Raw genomic sequence first — 11,486 nt, forward strand, 5'->3', positions numbered from 1 at the left:
CACTGTTAAACATTAATCTTGAAAGGAGGAAACACCTAAATGCTGATATAATTATCCAAATAAGTGTTTTCTGACATGCCAAGGTCTGTGTGACAAACTGCAGAGCTTCTGAGCTCTGCCCTTCAGGCTCGATAGTTTGGAAGGCGTTTGAACTTTAGCAATGCAAACATGACTAGTCATTGATAGCAGACGTTTCGGTCTCAGTCTCTCTACTGGGCCTCTGGAAGAGAAGGAAGAAATTACACAGAAACAAGAGCTTGATTTCCTTTTCTGCCTCCCCTTAAAGCTATATGTGTTTGCTCACTTTGTGCTCCTTGTTGAGGCTTCTAATGAGTTATGGGACATCTGTGTGATGGAATGTTCAGTGGGAATGAGATACAGAGCACTGAAATTATTTCTAAGATACACTGTTAAGTGAAGGACGCAATAGTGACTAACACATTCCAGCTTGTATTTAAGGAGAACAACAGGGTTGGCATGGGCTTATGATACAGTTTTTGTGTACTGTTCACAGAGTCCTGAGTTCAACCCTCAGCACTTCAAGACAAAGTAAGGGGAGATGCAGAATACTGAATGTATCAGTATATTTGTGCAGGTGTCAAATAGCTCTGGATGGATATGCAAGATACTACTGACATTAATTGAATCAGGATATTAGTAAATAAGCACATAGACTTTCTTATTGTAAACTCTACTGTGCTTTTCACATTTTAAATATGGGAATTTTAAATATGTACAGAATTTTAAAAATTTAATTAACATTTTAAAAATTAGAATGTATGATCTCATTGTCTAAAGCCTAGAGGATCTGGATACTAGCTTGTGCCATCTTCAAAAATGGCCAAGGAGCATTTGATAGAACCATCGAAGGGTCTTACAGAAAGTCTTGCATCTCGTCAGTGACTAGGTCTTTCATATTGTAGAGTCAAACTGAAATGGCATGGTGTTATTTTCTTTATTAATTGATATCGGTTAACTTTCGAGGAATTTAATAATTTAAAGGAATTTTAAGAAAATTGAGCCAGTGAGTTAGTTCAGTGGGAAAAGGCACTTATCAATAAATTTGACAACCTGAGTTTCTGTCTCCTATAAGTTACCCTTTGACTTCCACAATGTGTACATGAGTGTACATACATAAATAAATATTTCAAACTTAAGATTATATTCAAATTATTAATGCTCATGAAAGTCAACTAATTTTTGCCACACCATGCTCCGAAGCCTGCAAGTGACACCCATTGAGCTTTCGGTGTATTTTCCTCCTGTACTTCTTGTCCTGCATTGTATCATTGTCATGGGACAGCAGTCATCCTGTTCCCTAAGTCCTTCTCAATAGATACCTGGGGTGATTCGGGGTTCATTGCAGAAGACACCAGTCTCTTCCTCTGGGAGTTCACACTACACCATGCCTTTGCATTCTGCCTATGGTCTGACCTTATTCCATGCTTTGTGGTTCATGATTCTTGTTCCTCAGACTTTTTCCAGACTTATATCCATAATACTTTCCCTCTTGTCAGAGTGTGTGGTGGCATGTGCATGTGTCATGCCATCATTGAGTGGTCAGAGGACAACTTTCAAAACAGGGTCTTACATCAGCTATGTAGATTCTGGGGACTGAACTCTGCTCATTAGGCTTGGCAGCAGATGACCTGCTCATCTCTTTGACCCCACACTCGAGCTTTCTAAGAAATAAGTTCCTGGCATGTCCCTAGGGATTTTACTTCTGTGACTCTACTCCTGTGGCTATGAGGACCTGTAATTTGTTGTTGTTGTTGTTTCACAGACTAGGTTCATGGTTAAAATGCACAGAATCCATGCCAGGCACATACTAGAAGTTGCTGTTATTCAATAGTAGTAGGGAGGTCAGTGAATGGTGGAATAGCTAGATAAGTGTCCCCGATGGGAAGTAATCAGACAGGAGTTATTCCTCTTGGCATTGGCCACCCAGGACAGCTCCTGGATTCCTAGTGGACTGACACTTATGAGCCTGTCTATCCTGACAATACCACGCTGAACCTGAGTCACTGTGGATGCTGAACAGAGCACAGCTTTCTGCCATTCTCATGACTTGGAAAAAGAAGAGAGGGGTGAGTAGAAAGTGAATCTACAAGAATTCAAAGAACTAGAATGTTCTTTCCCATTGATATGTTTCACCTTAAGCCATCTCTATACATGGGAACCACCTGAAGAGTTCACTGTTTTCTATTGTGCATGGATATGCATGCCTGTAATCTCAGCACTTGAGACTCTGAGGCAGGAGGACTAAGAAACTGAAGCTAGCCTATGCTACATAGCAAAAATATGTCTAAAAATAGGTCAGTTGCCTCTCAACTTTTGTGTTACCCCATTTTGTTATTTTTGGATAAAATAGCATTGTGATATTAGCTTAGGGTGTTTTAAAGGTAATCCATACAGAGTGGAATTCAGTCTACAAGCAGTGGCAGTAATGTGTCAGAGCTAGCACAAGGCTACCTGCAAGAGAAGCAGACTTAGTTTTAAGTTGCATTGCCATATCCCTGGTTAAAACTGAATATTATCAAAAAAAATCAAGAAGAGAAAAAAAGAAATGAAAATCAACTGGGCCTGACACACCTTATCATTGCCATGTTTACATATTTACATATATAGTCTCGTAAATTTATGTGTCCAAATGGTGTATACATAACTGCTAATTCATTGGGTATACTTTCTTTTATTTATTTGTTTATTTGCATGCTTTATTTTGTGTGTAAGGGTGTTTTGTCTGCATATATGTCTGGGCAGCATATGTGTGTCTGGTGCCCACAAAGATCGTAAGAGGGCATTGAAGTCCCTAGAACTGGAGTTACAGACGATTGTGAGCTGCCAGGTAGTTCCTGGGAATTGAACCTGAGGATCCAGCCCTCTTAACTGCTGAGCCCCTCATTGGATTTATTTTAAATGTGAACAAAAGGAAAAAAAAAAAAAACAATTGGGCTGGAACGATGTCTCAGTAGCTAAGAACACTGACTGCTCTTCCAGAGGTCCTGAGTTCAATTCCCAGCAACCACATGATGGCTCACGACCATCTGTAATGAGATCCAATGCCCTCTTCTGCTATGTTTGAAGACAGCAACAGTGTACTCACATATATGAAATAAACAAATCTTTAGAGAAAATTCACCACCACACCTGGTTCCCCAATTAAAAAAAGAAAAAAGAAAACAAGTAACAAAATGACAAATTTTCTATCATTTTTCTGTACCTTAACAGACCATTTTTCTCACTATGGAATTTATTCTTTTTAAAGCCAACCACTGCACTTTTTAAAGCTAATGTGACTTTGCTTCATCATTATATATGAAATTATAAAATGTGAAAATATACTGAACATATTTTTTCTGCGCATATGTTTTAAAGAATACGTGTTTGAGGGTTGGGGAATGTCTCAGGAGGTAAAGTGCCTTCTGAGGCACAGATGATGACCCAAATTTGATCCCCAGCACCTATGGGAAAAAACCAGCATAGTGGTACAGGTTGTAATCCCAGTCCTGGGAGGCAGAGTCAGCCAGATCTCTGGACCCTCCTGGACAGGCAGCCTGGCCTAACCAGTAAGACCCCATTGAATACTGTCTCAAAAACCAAGATGGGCATCTCCTAGGACTCTAAGTTTATTCTTGCTTCCACAGGCACATGTGTTTATGTGTGTGTAGGCACACACACACACACACACACACACACACACACACACACAGAGAGAGAGAGAGAGAGAGAGAGAGAGAGAGAGAGAGAGAGTTTTAAGAATTACTAAGTTATATATAAAGAAGCACATTTTGAGAATCCACTCTATTCAAGACACTGTTAAACAGGAGGAAACAGGAAGAAGATGCAGTTTCTCTCTCTAAGATGCATTCTTAGATGCTAAGGGAAAGGATCAATTAATTGGGGTGCAGTACAGGATATTGGTGAGAAATAGGGGTCCTGTCTGGACAAGAGTGAGGGCATAGGAAGCTGCCCACAGGGAGTGTGTTGTCCTAGTTGTGTAGTTTAGTAACCTGTGTGGGCCCTGAGTGTGATCCTCAACCCACATACACATGAAAGAGCATGGCTGAGGAGAGGGACAGCCCTGTGGTACTAGGAAAGTGAAAGTTAATGTCAAACCCAGTGGTTGAATCCTCCCTCCACCCAGTTTAGGGGAAAATGCCAGCAAATCCAAAGGATAGTGGGCCCTCCACTCCAAGCAAAACTCAATTATTTGCAATAAGCCTTTTGTACCCTCCATACCTCCCCCACACCAAGAGCACAGTGGCCTGGTGATGACCACATGGATAACCCACCAAGACCCATGTCCGCAAAGAATGCCTGGTGCTCAAAATTGTCCTTTTTGCCCTCTTCAAAGGCCAATTACTTCGGGGCCATTGATCTCAGCAAGAGGCAGCAACAGAGACAGCTGCACCATAAGGTAGCTGCAGCCCAGCAGCCCAGTGGCCTGGCCCCAGCCCTGTATTAGCATGCAAGGTAGCGCTGTAAATTAGGAAGTAGAATTTTAAAATGATAACACTTTTACATTTGCTGAATTTGTCTGAAAGTGTTGGGGGGGGAGGTTGTGAGGTAGGTGATCTCTTGTGTATCCTGAATCTCAGCCTTATTTATCCTTTATTAGACTTTTAAGTCTATTTTCTTAGAATTACCTCAGAGGAAAAGATATTTCTGTGCCATATGCCAGTTATCCCAACTCTTGGGGGACTCAGAGAGGAAGACCATGAGTGTGAAGCTAGAGTGGGCTACACTGTAAGATCTTGTCTCAAAAAAAGATGGGGGGGGCTCTCTGTATTCTCAAATGCTCTTAATCCTTGGGATGTTTTTCTCAGAAGTCTGGCATCCACCTCCCATATCTGAATACAAACACACTATGAAACTCAACAAAGGAACAAGAAACCTACAAAGACCCATGAGTATGTTGTGAGATGCTCTAAATGGAGCCCAAACTTACATGTATTGTTTGCTGTCGACTTCCCTCCCCAGACCAAGAAGATGTGAGAGATGGGTGCATCACTGGCTGTCGGTATCTCCAGGATGGAGGTAGCACTTTATCTCTGGAACTGAACACGTTTGAGGTGCTCTGTAGATGCTTTACAAAGTTACTAAAAGTTGACTAGACATTAACCCAACACACTTCTGTTTTCGCATGGCTGTGGAGGACAGTGCAGCAGAAATGCCCCTTCCACTGGGGAGTATGTCCTCCCCGGACCTCCTCAAGATGGAGTACAGCTATGTGACTCACTCAGACTAACTTTAGAAATGAAAGGAAATGGCATGTCACTTGGCATGTCACTTTGTAAGAAAATATGTCTCAAGAGCCAGTACACATATGGCCTTCTTTAAGTCCCTCTTCTATAATGGTTGTGGAAATACAGCTGTCAGTTTGGGGACCGCAAATGACTATGATGAAGTTTTGAGGGAGACCTCAAACTTCACAGAACAGGGGACCCTGGACCATATGGAAACTGTGATTGTGCTAAGCCACTGAGATCTGGGGATGGCCACAGCAGAATCTCTTGGCCTGGTATACCTGTGAGTTACCAATGTCATTCTGAACCCTCTGTCACTGTAGAATGCATTGCACATACGTGTGCTAGTTCCAAATCTTCTAGTGGATACCGTCATGAAGTTCTTACATGTTCAAAGGGAACTATGACGCGAGACACACAGATCTATTAGGTTCAGAGTGTAGTTTATTGAGGCCTTGGAAAAGAAAAGGCAGCAAGTAAGGCAGAGACTGAACACTCTCCCCTCGTCTCCACTCTCTCCTTCCTTCAGTTATAGAAGCCCAGAAGTTCAGTTGAGGACACGGTCATCCAGAATGAAAATATGATTTATTAAGCCATGCCCATAGTTCAGATGGAGGCTATGAAACCAAAGGGTTCTGAGCAGATATGTTCAGCATTTGAAGAAGAAAGACTGGCCTTAAGTTGTCGGTTCTGGGCTGAGCACTCAGAACAATAAACAGAGCAGTTTTTTGTTTGTTTGTTTGTTTTTTTACCATAGAGTTTACAGACCAGAGGGAACAGAGATCAGAAGGAGAGGTAAACGTACAACAGACAAGCAATGGTTACCATGACAACTGAATACAGACAGAACTTTATTAAAGATAAAGAAAGAGAGAGGAGGAACACCTCAGACTATGACAAGGAAAACTTTAGGAGCTGTGTTATGAAAATCAGCATCATAGTGGACAGCCATTTCTAGAACAGATAAACCCCAGTTGGAATAAAAGAAAAATATGAGATCTATCATCCATACTTTTGTCTAGTTCTTTTAAAATTTGCATGTCTCATGTTGTCTGTAGTTCATTAGCACAGGAGCACTAAGGAGCACATGTTTATAACATATAAGTCGTCGGGGAATAAAGCTAGGGTATAACTCAGTGGTAGAATGCTTACCTACTGTGGGTGAGGGTTTGGGTACCAGCTTCAGCGTTGTGGAAGAACAAACGAAAATACTCAGGGGAAAGAGAACATGAGAGTGGACAGCAGTGCCATCAAGCTTGCCATTAGGGAAACATAGCGGGGCTGCAATGTAGAGAATTGGCAGAGGCAAAATGGTGTCACCGTGGAGGCCAATCAGGAGATTGAAGCAGAGGAGAAACTGGTCCATTTCTGAGGTCAGTTGTGTGCCCAGGCAGGCTGAAGCCATATTCTTGCAGGGAGAGTTGAGAAGAGAGAGAGAAACAAGACAGAGAATGAGGATTCTGCCCATGAGTGGAGATGAGTAGCAGGCCTATTTCTGTGTTTTAAGGAAGGATACAGATAGTGAATTGTGCTTGAATTTTGGGACGCGGATGACTTCCGTGTGAAAGGGATTAGCCAAAGTGGCAATGTGACAGTGTGGACCACAGTGTCTGCTGGGGCTGCCTTAGGGAACTGAGAGGAACAGTTTGGAAATGCTGAGGCAGGGTCCGCACCCCTTTGCTTTCATCCTTCAGAGATTCTACTCCATTCGCCTTATTCTTCCCTCAAACAACCCTTCTACGTACACAACCAGGTTCTCTAGGGGTCACTTGCAGTGTGTTAAGGAAATTGGTTCTATTCAGTCAAAATAGAAACAGTTTTAGACACATGTAAAGAACAGCAGTGGAAAAGGACTTCTCTAGATAAAACTAAACACAGTATGGTGCCTTCTAGAATCTTTGGAACTTCTCTTCAGACATCCAGAGTATGTCTGCTTCTTCCTTTTCCCTTTTCCACACTAGCCCTGAACGAGGTTAAACACGTCATTCTTTTATTAAAATATCGTATTGCCATAGGAGTTGTTTTGTCTACTATTTTTCTTGAGTATGGAATCACTTGAGGGGGGCGTGAGCTACAAAATAAATACCATCTGTAACCCCCTTGCTAAGAGAAGAAAGCATTTTGAAGTTTGCTTTAAATAAGTCAAATGTAAGGAATGAGTTCATGGCTTCCGAGGTCATTGAGAAACATAGGTGCCGACCCACCCTTGGGTCACTGCAACCTTTCCTGTGGTTCAGGCACTTCCTTTAGTTTCTTTTGGGCAGAGAATGAAAGGGCTTCTCATCTACTTAAGAGCAGCTGTCTGCACGTAGGGCAGAGAGGCCCACGCTCACACAGAAAGATAAGAGTTCAAGTCTAGTCCAGGCAGGGGGGTCTAAGCCAGGTCAAAGGTGTCTTTTCCCAAGCATAGTACTACTAATTTCCTGCCTGAGATTCTAGCCTTTGGTCTCCCTCTGCTCTCACCCCAGCTAGGAAGAAGCCTTTCCCACTGCCTTCTTCTGGCTGCTGCACCGCTCCGTGCTTTCTTCCCTAGGCCCAGAGAGCCTCAGCTTGCAGCCCAGGCCTCAGAGATGCTGAAGCCAAGTCGCAAGTAGGACGCGAGGCGGGCGGCCCTCCCTCCCCCTCGGCGGGCGTACTGTACAGCAGACACCTGCAGCACAGGCGGCCGCCCGGGCTCCCCGACACAAGGCGCTGGTACCTGAGCCCTTGACTGGTAATGTACCATAAAGAGCTCCTTTCAGGCCCTTTCAGAGTCAGAGCGCGGAGGTCACCGTGTGTACAAACCCCTCTATGTCCTGCACGTCTCTGGGGCCCCGGGCACCCGGGCCTCCAGCCGCAGAGCACGCCAGTCCGTGGGAATCATAACACATGTGCTGGGGCGAGGCTGGCGGGGCGGGGGGCGGGGGTGGGGAGTGGGGACCACCCGGCCCTCCCTGAGCTGGGCCTCCTGGCCTCCCGCCGTCGGTTCACAGAGTACTGTGAGTGGAACGAATGGGGTGTTCAGACGCTCGCGGAAATCAGGCAGGGAGGGGCGAGACCCTCACCCTTGCTCGATGGCCAACGCTCACTCCTCCTCAAAGGTACATTGGGGACACCTGGCTGGACAGTGCCGCACCTCCGCTGCCCCCTTGTTCCTGGGTGTGCTGGACCCAAACATAGCCAAAGACCGGACGGCTGGGTGGGTCGCTATTCCCCGCTCTGGGCAGCCAAGATCCTGTGCACAAGTATCCAAGGTATCCGTGGCGCACGCAGGTCGCCTAGTCCGGTCTATTGTGATTCGAGCACTTCTGGCTTTCGAGCCACATTTGCCAAGTGAGCATAACTAGTGACTAGTGACGGCTGGGAGTTGTCCTTTTGGCAATCCATCTGTCCCAGGCTTAGTGCACGAAGCGTTGGCTGATACGTAGAGGCAGTAGAGGAAAAAAGCGTCCCGGTGCCTCTCGGAAATGTGGTCCTGAAGAGTCAAAAGTGTAGGGGGACACACCAAGCGCCCATCTCTTTTAGGTTGTCCTGATTTAAAAGGCAGGTGGTAAGGCGGCACTGAATCTGAGATCTGTACGCTCTGGGAACTTTTTGGCAGGGGTAGGCTAAAGTTACCAAAGGCTGGGGGCGAGTTGTTCAGAGGGCAGAGGCACCATGGCGACCAGGAACGTACTGAACGGCCCAGGACAGTGCTTTAGGACCGTGCGCCCCCTCCTGGGGCCGCGGGGAACCAGGGTTACCTGGGGAGCCGGGCTTTGTCGCCCACACGGGCTCTCTGCTGTCCCAGAACTAATTAAATGGCTTTTTGGCTCGGGGAAGGCCGAAGTCAGACGGGGGTGGGGACATGGGGGGGAGTTGCATGTGGGCAAGGGAATAATCAGCTCCATTCTTGCGCTGCCACAAAACCCGTGGCGCGGTCAGAAAGTGAACAGTGGCTGCCTGAAAGGCTGTTTCAAAAGGCGACACCTGCAAGCGCGGCCGGTTGTGAATTGAATGCGGCGCCCGCACGTACCTGAGCCGCGAGCTATTAGTGTCAGGCGCCCGGTCGCCGGGGCCAGAAGCACACGTCCGGGCAGCCCGTACTGAATACGGCAAGCTGCGGCGCGGCCGCTCCATGGGAATGTCGCCACTTGTGCCGCTCGTGGTCGGGAGGGGGTGCGCTGCCCTTTCAGAGACAGACACAATTAGGCAAAATGCTCAATGAACATTATAAATGATGTGCGATCGCTCTGCAGATTGCCTGGCAAATCAAATTATATGGTCGCTCGCGGGCGATTTCCATGTTCTTTAAAAACTTAAAACAGGTATTCTCCCATTAAATTAAAAAAAAAAAAGCCAAGTCAAGAATTCCAGAAAAATACAACTGAAAGACTCGGTGTTGAATATTCACACGTCTCCTTTGTTAGCGATTGGCCTCACAATGGGCTTGGAGAGGGGGGTCCGCTTAGACCAGACACATTTTTTACTGTCTTACACGCGGCAGAGGAAGGCACCAGAAGTCTGCATTTGTTACAACTCACAATTACAGTGCGATTCTCTTTTTTTTTTCTTTGAAAACTAAAATGTCATTTTCTCATAGTGAGTGACTTGAAAGCTACCGTCATTCTAACGAGATGGAAGGAACATTCGCATCAGATGGACGCACGCCTGGACGCACGTTGGGGACCCTCCCCCCTCGTCCTTCTCTCTGGTACTGTCTGTCCTCTGGACCTGCAGCCCGGGCCCAGAGTTCCCTGACTCCCCACACTTCCTGGGTCTGGCAGCCGCAGCCGGCCACAGTGAAGTGTCCTCTTTCTGTGCAGTGCGTTCAGGGCGTCTCTGGCACAGGTGCCACCACGGGACCACCCCTGTTCTTCCAAGTCTGGCCATGAACTCTGTGGTTAGCGATCCTTGAGAGGGGACAGCTGCTAGCGCCTCCGAGGTTGCACGGACCCCTGCAGAGGCCAGGAGCTGTGCCGCTGGCTAGGGTGTATCACCCAGCAATCTTGGCTTCTAAACATGGAAGCCAAGACGCCACAGCAACTAGCATCCTCTCCTCCCCGACATCTGTCTCATTTTCAATTTTCTAATTCTATTTTCAGACAACTGGACTGGAACAAGGGGTGAATGACTGTGACCCCCCCCCCCGGAGACAGTGGTATATCTATGTAGTTTGCTGAAAAGGGACCAATTTGGGCATGGGTGGATATTCCCTGGAAATCTGGGCGTTAAGTTTATGGAGGTCAGTGATTTGCTGTGTTATAGGGGTAATTAGTAATCTCTTGTGCCCAGTTTCTTAATTCACAAAGAGAAAACTAATGTTCGACCTGTCCCCTCAAGGGACTTCCGGTATCTTCTCTGGGAATATCAATCTTCGTGGCAGAGAGTGGTCCTTTGTTAGAATCAGGAATTATGCATTAACCTGAAGAATAAGCCCTTAGGAAAAGAAATCCCAGAACACCTGGGTTCCTCCTCTTCTCACCCTTATACCGAAACCACCAAGCAGGACTAGAAACAAGAGCTACTCTTAACCTCATTGTGCAAAAAGGGGGCTGGCCCAGAGGAGTAACTCCAGCAGAACGCAGCCAATCCAGCCGATGGTGTTTCCGTGCACACATGCAACGGAGCTCTGCAACAAATTGATCATTTTCATTTTTCGTAGAAGAAATATCCTGCTGGTTCCCATGGTCACTTTGGGAAAGTTAATAAGCCTGATTCATAAGTTAGGAAAGCGCGTTTTGTAGATTGTCCTGAGCCTGAGTGCTGGGTGAAGAAAAGGGAAGGCTCCTGGACCAGGTGCGCTGGCCTTGGTGCTGAAGGTAGAGTCGCCTGGAGCGGAGTCCATCCAAATCATCAGAGTCTGTCTAAATAAAGCAAAGGCATTTTGCCTTCCCAGTTTTTCCTGCCCAGGGTTCCTACTTACTCTACTTTCTGTCTCCCCTCCCACAGCCCCTCCCCCTTGTGTGTGATCAGTGTTGGGAAAACTTCTAAAGGACAGTCTTGCAGTATCTTAATGATACTTGATTTTTTTTTTTTTTTTAGATTTCTTTGATTATCTGATTTAAATAACACTGTTGGAAGTGTAGGAATCTAACAAAGAACTGTTCACCAGGTATACTCTCTGGTGCTAATGAGGGACTTCATTGCCTTTGGGCCCTGAGATGATGCTGGCTCAGAAGAAGAGACAGGTGGAAAAGCTCGGAAAGTGGTATGTTTGTTTTGTGAGGCAAGGTCTCACAACGTATCCCAGGCTTCTGGAAGTCACTTTGGAGCTCA

This window comes from Mus caroli, unplaced genomic scaffold (genome assembly GCF_978045245.1).
Source record: "Mus caroli unplaced genomic scaffold, Mus_caroli_1 scaffold_2, whole genome shotgun sequence".
In the NCBI taxonomy this organism is placed as follows: Eukaryota; Metazoa; Chordata; class Mammalia; order Rodentia; family Muridae; genus Mus; species Mus caroli.